Source organism: Bubalus kerabau, chromosome 6 (assembly GCF_029407905.1).
Source record: "Bubalus kerabau isolate K-KA32 ecotype Philippines breed swamp buffalo chromosome 6, PCC_UOA_SB_1v2, whole genome shotgun sequence".
Taxonomy (NCBI): domain Eukaryota; kingdom Metazoa; phylum Chordata; class Mammalia; order Artiodactyla; family Bovidae; genus Bubalus; species Bubalus kerabau.
In genome coordinates, this window is record NC_073629.1 from 43927003 (window position 1) to 43939344 (window position 12342).

Here is a 12342-nt window from a genome sequence, read left to right on the forward strand (position 1 = left end):
GGCATTCCTATGTAGGCAAATATTGAAGGTAACATGAATCTTTGTGCTCAAGCTCAGAATTAAAGAAAAATAAATTCATTAGGAGGCAGTCCCAGTACTGAGCAGAAGGGCTGTAACCACGAGCTAATTTGTATGCAAGTCAGAGTCCTCTGAGAGAACTCTCTGCCAGCTGGCTAAACTGAGCAGAAGAATTTGGAGACAGTCCAGAGGAGAGCCACATAAACAGCCAAAGCATGACAAGAATAATTGCAGTCCTATTAGAAAGAGGCCATCTATATCAGGCTTTTACTGAGTACCATGTGGAATGTTACAAGGGGGGGGACAAAGCATGGGGGACAGCTGCTGTGGATCCTAACAAGAGATGGCAGAAGAAATGAGAACAGGTAGGAGAGATCAAGAATTAGGTTTGAGTTAGGGGGAGAGTCAGGGTGGTTAAAGATAGGCTTCCTTCATCTCAGCTGAGGAGGGGGCAGCCTCCCCCCACAGGTAGCACAGGACTCCCGCCTGCCCACATTCCCAGGGAGCCACCTGACAGGGTTAAACTTGCAGTAAACTATGTAACTTGAAGTTTGCTGCAAGAAGCTTCTAAATATGTGGTGCCAAGTGCAAGTTGCTCAGTCATGTACAACTCTTTCTCACCCCCTGGACTGTACAGTTGCTCAGTCGTGTCCAACTCTGCGAATCCATACAGTCCATGGAATTCTCTAGGCCAGAATACTGGAGTGGGTAACCTTTCCCTTCTCCAGGGGATCCTCCCAACCCCGGGATCAAACTGCATTGCAGGTGGATTCTTTACCAGCTGAGCCACAAGGGAAGCCCAAAATATGTAGATAGTTCTAAAAACATGGTAAGAATGGAAAGTAAAAAACAAAAGTTATAAGCCAGTACAGAAGTCTAATCATCTGGAACAACCTAGCAATTTAATTTCCTTGAAAAATGCAACCAGAGTTCAGACTGCAGTAACCAAGGCAGATTAACTAGGTTGATGGCAGGTATAATTAAGTAATTGGAAACTGCAGGCATGAATATACATTTGAACATGACTGACAATTTGAAACATAATAAATGTTCAAATGTGACAGAGAGGAGTCCACAGGCTAAGCCATCACACCAACAACTCTGCAAACCAGGGCCTCACAAATTGCACCAGAACCTGACCTTAGTCCTATTTTGTTTCTGGCATAAGATGAGAAGGGCCTTGGTTCAAGCGTTCTGTGTACAGAGCAGGACAAACTGTCAGAGACTTGGTGTAATGTTTTAAAACCATTGCTGCCGCTGACTGCACTTCCTCAAATAAGTTTGTGGATATTAAAAATATTGATATATAAATGCAATGCTTTCCAATTTCTTTTTTTTTAACTTGTTTTTTTTTTTTTTTGCCTTTTTTTTCTTTCTTTTTAAGTCCAGTTGCCCTGAATGAACACAAATATATAGATATACATATACCCTTTTCCTAGGTTTGATTCCTCCCCCAAGAATAAAATAGAATATTTACAAAACAAAACCCCCAAAACTTCTTAAAAACCTATAGAGTTTGAATTTCACTATTTCTTTTAAAAAAAAAACAACAAAGTTCCCGAAAGCAACAACAACAAAAAAATTCAACTGATCTTGGCTCAGGGGTTTCATTCAACACAAGGAGCTGGGTGTGGTGAGTGTGTGACAAATGGATGGACCAAAAAAAAAAGCAAAGAAAAAAACAAGATTAAAAATGAAAAAACACAGTGCAGGGATGTATGAGGTAAATAGGATTGGCCTGTTGACACCAGACACCAGTCCACATGGGTCCACCAGGGCTGCAGGCCCTAGTAAACATTTGCCTCTCTCATTTCTAATTTCCTTTGATATTCTCACAATTCATCTCTGAATGTCCGAAACCTGATTAATTCAAGCGTTCCTTGGTTTTCCCCTGTTTTATTCAATTTTCTTTATATATATGCATGTATATTTTTCTTTTCCTTTTGGTGTTAAGCAGTCGCTCCTCTGTGGATACCTCCCCTCCCCACCAGTATCTTCCACCATCCCACCCCCTGCTTGGCCCACCTGGACCCCCCTGCCCAGTCTGGCAGGTTCCCAGGGTGGAGAGTGTTTGAGGTAGCTGTCGGGGGTGCAGACATCCCTGCTGGCCCTGCCTGGCTGCCTGCACAGCTGCTGCTGCTGTTGGTCTCGCTGTTTCCTCCCCGGCTGCTGCCGCCTCCACCTTTGCTGGGAGCGGAGCGTGGCATGGAGGCCGGCGGCTGGTCGAACAGCACTCCTGTGTACATGATTCCGTTTATCTCTCCTGACATGCCAATACTGTTGCTGCCGTTGGTGCTGGTCAGGTTCGCAGCCGAGTCCTGGTGGCTCTCGGAGGCTTGGCTGTTGATCTGGATGCTCATGGGCAGCTGTGCCGTCATGGCCAGGAAGTTCTGCTGAAGTGCCCGCTGCATCAGCCGCTGCTGCTCCTCTGCCACCAGGGCCATTTTCTTCTCAGGAGGTTCCCCATACTCCAGTTTCTTCTGAAGCTGCTCCAGGGCAGCCACCTGTGCTGCTACTGCCGCTTGGGCTGCTACTGCCTGGGCCACCACCACTGGGTGACCAGGGAGACTGGCAGGCGGCCGGGGACTGTGATGGGGATGGCCACATCCTCCTCTTTCTTGACCTTGGGGGCTGGGGTGATGGAGCTGCTGTTGGTGCTGGTGGCCAGGCCCAGGGAGGACACAGGCAGCTTGGGCGAGGACAGCATGCTGTGGGCCCCAGCCGGCAAGTAGGCAAAGAGGGAGCCCCCAAAGCTCTGGTGCTGGCCCTCCCTCCGATTGCTGTTGATGGCTGCCTGGAGCTCGTTGGGGTTGCTTAGGCCACGCTTCTCACACTCCTAGGGGTACAGGTACTTCATATACTGGGTTCGCAGCGTGAAGGCAGCACTGGTGATGGACGTGGGCAGGTTCAGTCCTTTGGTGATCTCCCGCCACGGCTGCTTGTTGATGACCTCCACCAGGCTGCCCTTCTCCATCACCAGCACATACAACATGAACAGGTCGAGCACCTGCTTTGCCACGATGGGATGCAGTTCACAGGTATCCCTTGCTTCTGCATGAAACTGAACAAGTCATCCTGGAACTCCTTCCTCTTGGGGTCTGCATCTAGTTCATACAGCTGCTTGAACTGCTCCTCATATGTCCAGTCCCCGTGGTCTGGTGGCTGCAGCTGAGGTGCAGGATGGGCAACCCCTCCGGGGACAGCCGGGCCAGTCCCCGGGTGCTCCTGGCCACCCAGTGCCGGGATCCACTGTCACAGCGGAAGGCTTGGAGCGGCTGAGCCTTGTGGGGGAACAGGGCTGAGGGGCCCAGGCTGGCGGTGCCCGGGGGCCCAAGCCCCTCCTCGTCCTCATAGTCCTCATCCTCCTCGTCCTCTTTGTCATCCCTCAGGTCTTCCTCCAGCTCCTCCTCCTCCCATTTTGGCTTCAGGTCATCGTAGGAGCCGGCATCCTCAAAGCGGCCATTGCCCGTGGGGAGGCTGGCTGCCTCCCTGCCTCGGCTGGGTGGGGTGGGTGAGCCCATTGCCCCCTCCAGGGCTGCATCCTCATCGTTTGAGCTGGGGGGGCCCGTCCTCCGAGCTGGGACTGGGCACATGGCCAAGGCCGGCAGCAGCGGCCTGCATGGCGGCCAGGGTGGCCATCCGCACGCACTGTTTCTAGGCACTTTCAGGCTCCTTGTCCTCTTCCGGAGTGACCTTGGTGCAGGCTGGGGGTTCAGGGGACAGCGGTGGCTGCCGGGCCTCCAGTTCTTGGTGTGCCTGCTGCTACCGCAGTGGTAGCATCTCCATCACAGCCTGCAGCTTCATGGCCCTGCCGGCCGGGCCGCCCTGGGCACCAGGAGGGGGCCATGGGGGCGGCCCCTGTGGGGAGGGGGCCTGGCTGCACTGCAGTGTGGGGGTCGCGGGGGAGCCAAGGCAGTACAGAGTGGCAGGGGGCAGGGGCAGGCACCTCTGGGCTCAGGCTGAGGGCTGGCTGGGCATGCCAGTGGCCCGTGGGCGACGCCTCCTTTCTCACACTGGGCACTGGGGAGGCGGGTGGGAAGGCGGGTGGCGGCAGCTGGCCGGTGGCTCAATCACGTGTGTACAGAAACCTACTGCCCCAGCCTCACCGCGCGGGCCGCTCGGAGGGGGCGCATGCCCCACGCCTGGCCTCCAGCCCAGGCCGCGAGCTGCACGCTGCTGGCTCCTGGCCACCACCAGGTTTGTGCCTGCTTTCCAATTTCAATAAAATGCTGTTATTTCCATAAGATGTTTCTTTTCAGTTTGTAATACTTTCTTAATACAACAAAAATTCTCATAGCTCCCATCTTTACGAGCTGTTAAATGTTCTGCATAGTATTTGTGGACATACGAAAAAATCATTTTCGTGGTTGCTTATTGAAATGTATACCACGTTTCAAAAGTTGGATCAATATCCTAGAAACAAAGTATTATGTAATTCATATAAAATTATGCAGTGAAAGTTTAACATTTCTATAGAAATAAAGAGTAGTGCATAAAAATAAAAGTGGAAAGAACATATCTTTTCAGTATTATGAGGCTAAAAATACCTTAACATAGGAAACTAGTGTAATTCGGGGGTCAATATTTGACAGATGTGGAAGGGCTATTGCTTTTTCTCTTTTTTTGTTTCTTTGAAAAAAGACTATAATGGTTTTTATTCTGTGTTCATCTGATGTTAGGTTTAAATTGCCCAAGGAAGTTGAATAATATTGATTATTACTGCTTAGGTTCTATATTTTATATGAGAATTATCCTTGCACAAGAAAGATAGTTTAAGGGAAAGACCATGGCAAACCACTTCATCCATAAGAGAAATTGTTTTGTTCACTTGTATTTTGTTTGCTGAATAACATATTGTTTATAGAGACTCACAGCATACTTAACACAAATGAGGATTAAATCATTTCCATGACTTTCTAATTTTTGACCCATTTCCAGTTCAGTTCAGTGACTCAGTCACATCCAATACTTTGCAACCCCATGGACTGCAGCACGCCAGGCCTCCTGTCCATCACCAACTCCCAGAGATTGCTCAAACTCATGTCCATTGAGTCGGTGATGTCATCCAACTATCTCATCCTCTGTCATCCCCTTCTCCTCCTGCCTTCAATCTTTTCAAGCATCAGGGTCTTTTCTAATGAGTCAGTTCTTCACATCAGGTGGCCAAAATGTTGGCGTTTCAGCTTCAGCATCAGTCTTCCAATGACTATTCAGGACTGGTCTCCTTTAGGATGGACTTGTTGGATCTCCTTGCAGTCCAAAGGACTCTCAAGAGTCTTCTCCAACACAATAGTTCAAAAGCATCAGTTCTTCAGTGCTCAGCTTTCTTTATAGTCCAACTCTCACATCCATACATGACTGCTGGAAAAACCATAGCTTTAACTAGACAGACCTTTGTTGGCAAAGTAATGTCTCTGCTTTTTAATATGCTGTCTAGGTTGGTCCTAGCTTTTCTTCCATGGAGCAAGCATCTTTTAATTTCATGGCTGCAGTTACCATCTACAATGATTTTGGAGCCCCAGAAATAAAGTCTCTCACTGTTTCCATAATAAATTATTTTCACATAATATTTTCTTGTGTCTCCACTATTGACTGACTTAGGGAAATGATGTGTTTGTGTTTGTATGTGTATATCTATCAAAAATGACAGCCAGCACAAAAATCCAAGGTCACAAGTACATTTTAAGTATGTGCATGTGTGCTCAGTCACTAAGTCATGTCCAACCCTTCACAACCCCATGGACTCAGTCCTCGAGGCTTCTCTATCCATGAAATTCTCCAGGCAAGAATACTGGTGTGCGTTGCCATTTCCTCCTCCAAGGGATCTTCCCAACCCAGGGACTGAACCGCATCACCTGTGTCTCCTGGATTGGCAGGCCAGTTCTTTACAACTAAGCCACCTACATTTTAAGTACATTCTTGGTTAAATACATTAATTTTTTATTATAAAACACATATTCAATAATAGGAGAAAAAGGGAATAATTAACATTTTAATGAAATGCTTTCCCCAGCCATTTTAATAACTTCATTATTAATGATTGCAACTCTGTAGAGTCATGTGGCAGAAGTCATGTGAGACTGACCGGAATCTAGGAGCTCAAGCTCCAGAGGAGAGACTTTTGGTGCCTAATAAATTTCCTACCATCTCCTCAGGAAATAGCTCTGTTTTGTTAAACAAAGTGAAATGAGTTAGTATGTAGTTATAACTTTCTAATATAAGTATCAAAATGTGGAGAAGAGATGACTCCTTAATATTTGGCAAGTATGTGATCTGTTATCTAGGACTTTGGGTACACATATACACACACATTCACCCAGCCTTTTTTAACCTGGAACATTTCCACATTAAAGAATACCAGTGTTGGACTTCCTTGGTGGTCCAGAAGTTAAGACTTCATGCGTCCAACGTAGGAGGCATGGGTTTGATCCTTGGGCAGGAAAGTTCCATATTCCATGTGGTGCAGCCAAAAAAAAAAAAAAATATATATATATATATCAGTATTTTTGAAAGTTCTAGAGCTGAACAGAAGCTTTAAAAGTATTCTTGTTTGTCTTTCAAATATTTGAAGTGCAATTATAAAGTCTTCAAATTCTATCTTTGTAAAACAGAATTCTTAGCATTGTAGAATTATTGATCTGATCAATAAGAGCAAGTCTGATATATTTATTTTTCTCAGTCCTCTAGAGTTATATTTTGTTTCTTCTTCGAAGCCCTAAATACTGACAAATTGCTAGTTTACTTGTTTTATTAAAGTCATAAAAAGTGATATAGTCCAAAATCCCTAGATAATATGCTTATTTTTTTCCATTTTTCCCTGTTTCATTATTTTTTCTTGTTCTTATTTGAAAGAATGGGTCACGCATGAAATATATGCTTGTATGCTGGTGGTTCAGATGGTAGAGAATCCACCTGCAATGCAGGAGACCTGGTTCGATCCATGGGTTGGGAAGATCCAGAGAAGGGCATGGCAACCCACTTCTTTATTCTTGCCTTGAGAATCCCCATGGACAGAGGATCTTGGAAGGCTACAGTCCATGGGATAAAAAGAGTCAAACACGACTGAGTGACTAAGGACAGCATAGCACATGCTTGGAAAAGGCAATGGCAACCCACTCCAGTACTCTTGCCTGGAAAATCCCATGGAAGGAGGAGCCTGGTAGGCTGCAGTCCATGGGGTCGCTAAGAGTCGGACACGACTGAAGCGACTTAGCAGCAGCAGCAGCAGCAGCACATGCTTGATATGACTACTTACAGTACTGTAGTCTTGTCAGAATTTGTGGAAAGAAATTTGACTAATGACTGTTAATCCTTTTATTACAATTTTTTAAAGGAAAACACTCTAGGTTTCATAAAACCAACTTAAGAAAAACAAGGTAATAGCTATTTTAGTGTTTTATGTTTAAAAACATTATAGTCTTTCTCTAAATTTCTACCTATTTATTAACACAGGTTATGATGGCATAGAGTGAAAAATAATGGAACTATGTATCATGAACTATTCTCGGCCCCCTTGTTGCTTTTACATTTATTTGTTCCCCCATCTTCATTTTCACTGCCTCTCAATAGACAAATTAAGCAGTAATTAAAACATTGTTTTGATGTTATGGGTATCTACCTACCAATACAATTCTGTGTAACTTCCATAAACTTGTCTTTAAAAGGAAGTAGAATAGCCCAATGGTCAAAGTTTAGGGGCCAGATCCATTTGAGTTAGAATTTAGCTCAGCTGTTTTCCAGCTTTGTCTTTGACAAGTCCTTTACTCTCTTTACTCTTGGTTTCTTTGTACATACAATAAGGATGCCTACTCTGATGGCTAATTTATGTTTTAGCTTGGCTCAGCCAAAGGATGCCCAGACACTCGTCAAACATTATTCTGGGTATATCTGTGAGGGTGTTTCTGATGATGTTAACATTTGAATCTGTAGACAGAGTAAAGCAGATTGTAATTCTTAGTGTGGTGGACCTCATCTAATCAGGCGAAGACCTGAATTGAACAAAACGTCTGTAACTGTTTCTTTCTTGTAACTAGTATCATGAACATTTCCTCATATTATTAATTACCTTTCTACTTTCTGTTTTTGTTATTTTGACTACTTTAGATACTTCATGGGAGTAGAATGATAGATGATTTGTTCTTTTGTGACTTTGTTTTTTCATTTAGTATCATGTTTTCAAGTTTCATCCATGTTGTAGTATGTGATATTCTGTTGTAGGCATAGACCACAATTTCTTCATCCAGTCATCTGTCAATGGATACTTGGGTTGCTTCTACCTCTGGATATTATGAATAATGCTATGATGAACATGGGGTGTATGAATATCTCTTCATGATCTTACTTTGAGTTCTTTTGGATGATGCTATATTTTTCAGTTCAGTTCAGACGCTCAGTCGTGTCCAACTCTTTGTGACCCCAAGGACTGCAGCATACCAGGCCTCCCTGTCCATCACCAACTCCTGGAACCTACCCAAACTCATGTCCATTGAATCAGTGATGCCATCCAACCAGCTCATCCTCTATCATTGCCTTCTCCTCCTGCCCTCAATCTTTCCCAGCATCAGGGTCTTTTCAAATGAGTCAGCTCTTTGTATCAGGTGGCCAAAGTATTGGAGTTTCAGCTTCAACATCAGTCCTTCCATTGAACACCCAGGACTGATCTCCTTTAGGATGGACTGGTTGGATCTCCTTGCAGTCCAAGGGACTCTCAAGAGTCTTCTCTAACACCACAGTTCAAAGGCATCAGTTCTTCAGTGCTCAGCTTTCTTTATAGTCCAACTCTCACATCCATACATGTCTACTGGAAAAACCATAGCCTTGATTAGACAGACCTTTGTTGGCAAAGTAATGTCTCTGCTTTTTAATATGCTGTCTAGGTTGGTCATAACTTTCCTTCCAAGGAGCTGTATTTTTAATGTGTTTTATTCCCTCTCTCACCTGGCCATCCCACTTGTCCCTCCTCTAGATTTGTTGTCTTTTTCTAAACACAAGCATCACAGTTGAACCCAGTCAGGGCCATGGATCCTGATGAAATATATGCCTGAGGGACCTCAGAATGCAAACCTGGGTAACAAGCAGCTGGAAACACACAGTGAGAGGAGAGGATAGACCAGTGTGTTTAACATTAAAATGAGATACTAACTGTGTGTGAAGAGTGGAGCCATTTAGCTATTAAGCACAGCTCAGTCGTGTCCGACTTTGTGACCCCATGGACTGTAACCCACCTGGCTCCTCTGTCCATGGGGATTCTCCAGGCAAGAATCCTGGAGTGGGTTGCCATGCCCTCCTCCAGGGGGATCTTCCCAACCCAAGGATTGAACCCAGGTCTCCCACAATGCAGGCAGATCCTTTACCATCTGAGCCACCAAGAATACTGTAGTGGGTAGCCTATCCCTTCTCCAGGGATCTTCCTGACCCAGGAATTGAACTGGGGTCTCCTGTCTTGCAGGTGTATTCTTTACCAGCTAAGCTAGATGAGCTCATTTATCTCCCCTCCACTGTGAAGCTGTCTTCTTAATTTTATCTCAGTTTAGGGTTTCCCTGGTGGTCCACTGGCTAAGACTTCACCTTCCAATGCAGAGGGTGCAGGTTTAATTCCTGGTTGAGAAACTAAGATCCCACATGCTGTGCCACCAAAAACCAAAGCAATGTTATAACAAATTCAATCAAGGCTTTAAAAAAATTGTTTTGTCTCAGACTCAGAGGAAAATTCTTTTAAACTTAGACAATCTTCAGCACTGACTTCCACACCCAGCTCTTCCATTGGCTCCACTGCTGGAGGGTGGAAAAAATAACAAACCCTCACTGAAGACTTATTATCTTCAGGCATTGTCCAAACTCTTTCATCGGAGAAGGCGATGGCACCCCACTCCAGTACTCTTGCCTAGAAAATCCCATGGATGGAGGAGCCTGGTAGGCTGCAGTCCATGGGGTTGCTAAGAGTCGGACACGACTGAGCGACTTCACTTTCACTTTTCACTTTCATGCATTGAAGAAGGAAATGGCAACCCACTCCAGTGTTCTTGCTTGGAGAATCCCAGGGATGGGGAGCCTGGTGGCTGCCATCTATGGGGTCGCACAGAGTCGGACACGACTGAAGTGACTTAGCAGTAGCAAGCTCTTTCATATCTTAACTCACTTAATCCTCATGAAAACCCATGAGCAGCTCTTATTTTTATCTACATTTTACCAATAAGGAGCTGAGGCACAGGGAGATTAAGTAACTTGTCTGAGCTACATACAGTGGGAATTGGGACATTCAAGTGTATAAAGATATTGTAAACATACACAGGAAATTTAAAAAGTTTAAAAAGTACACTTAACTCCAGAAAACACAGAAAGTACCAAAGCAAAGAAATGTAATCATATCTACTATTTAGTTCATCTATGAATAATATTTTCATAATAATAATGATCACTACTGATTTAACAAAAATTATAGTAGAACTAGGAGAGGACAGGAGAAGGGGAACTGTAGGATAATGATGGGTGGTTTAAGACAGCAGAATACTCATCTTTCATGGTACAAAGTTAATAGGTGATTCTGCAATTCGTAGATGAATAAATAGCAGAATAAGAATATTTTTGGAAATCTAACAAGACATAGTTACAATACTTGTGTCAGTTTTTCAGATGCAGATAACAAAATTCTCCCAAGCAGATTTAAGGAAGCGATGTTAGTTCACAAAACAACTCTTGGAACTACATTACAGAACTGGCCTGGTGAGGGGGCTGTTGAGGCTGTCCCCAGAACCAGCTTCATCAACTGTGTTCTGGAAACTCTTGCTGCCCAAACTAACTCTTGAATATATTTTCTCTGCTGTACCCACACCAGCAAAAATGGACTCTGGTCACTCAGCCTGTGTCCTCACCTAGTTTGCCTCTAAATCAAAGTAGATGATTAGCAAAATCTTAGTCCCATCCCTAATCCAGTAGCAAGGGAGATTGGGGTATTTCCCCCTAATTCTATCTTGGTAGAGTAAATTCACAATGTGGGTGGGGGAGGGGTTATCAAGCTATGGAGAGGGTGTTTGGAAGATATGGGCAGCCATGAATGACGGATAGTCACTATACATGCCTTATCTCTTCTTTCTAATCCCTTGTGTATGTGCTTGGTTGCTCAGTCATGTCTGACTCTTTGAGACTCCATGGACTGTAGTCTGCCAAGCTCCTCTGTCCATGGGATTCTCCAGGCCACAATACTGGAGTAGGTAGCCTTTCCCTTCTCCAGGGGATCTTCCCAACCCAGGGATCAAACCCAGGTTTCCTGTATTGCAGGCAGATTCTTTACAGTCTGAGCCACCAGGCGAGCCTGAGCCTTTCCCTTCACCAGGGGATCTTCCCAACCAGGAATTGAACTGGGGTCTCCTGCATTGCGGGCAGATTCTTTACCAGCTGAGCTACCAGAGAAACCCTTTCTAATCCCTTATTTTCCTCAAATAACCAAAATTGCCTAATCTCCTCATAAATAGCTCATAAATCTGTTCACTTTTTTCCCCACTCTCCCTGCCATTTCTCTAGTGTAAGTCACTTTAACAACTTCTCAACTTGTCTCACTCCCTGCCCTGTTGCCTCTTGGATCTGCATTATGGAAAATAAGAGGCTAGATAAGAGAAGAGAGAAACTTTGAAATTTGTGGATTTTCTATAAATATGGTCAAATTAAAATTTAATTGTAGACAGTGCCAAACACAGAAATAAATCTAAATTCTTTCCAAGGGGACAATTTAGTCTTCTTTTTATGGAAACAAAGCTCCTCCCTGAACTTCGGTGTTGACTTATGAATGTATTCAAGGCAGCTGTGTGTGGAATGGTGCCAGCTCTCTGGATAGGGAGATTATAGAGTTTAGGTTCTGTGATCTCCTTTACTGTTTCTGTGATCTTGAGAAACCCCACAACTCTCTGAACTTATTCACTATAGAGGCATTAGAGAATTTCTGTGGAATAATTGGGGCTTCCCAGATGTTGCTAGTGATAAAGAATCTGCCAACCAATGCAGGAGACGCAGGAGATATGTGTTCAATCCCTGGGTCAAGAAGATCCTCTGGAGTAGGAAATGGCAACTCACTCAAGTATTTTTGTCTGGAAAATTCCATGGGCAGAGGAGCCTGGTGGGCTACAGTCCATAGGCTCACAAAGAGCCGGACATGACTGAAGCAACTTAGCATGCATGCATGCAGATAGTTTTATAATACCTGCAGCACAGCATTTTGCAGCACATGGAATGCACTCACATGTGTTATCAGTTGGTCCTTTGCACAGAAGCTCCATGTGATTTTTGCTATTCTCAGCTTTGTCCATGAACTAAAATTAGAACTAGGCTGAC

At 44.6% G+C, this 12342-nt stretch overlaps 1 pseudogene; it reads right to left on the bottom strand.

The window, feature by feature from the left end:
- Positions 1–1967: 1967 nt before the first annotated feature.
- Positions 1968–3952, bottom strand: LOC129656433 (AT-rich interactive domain-containing protein 3A-like; annotated as a pseudogene).
- Positions 3953–12342: the final 8390 nt, after the last annotated feature.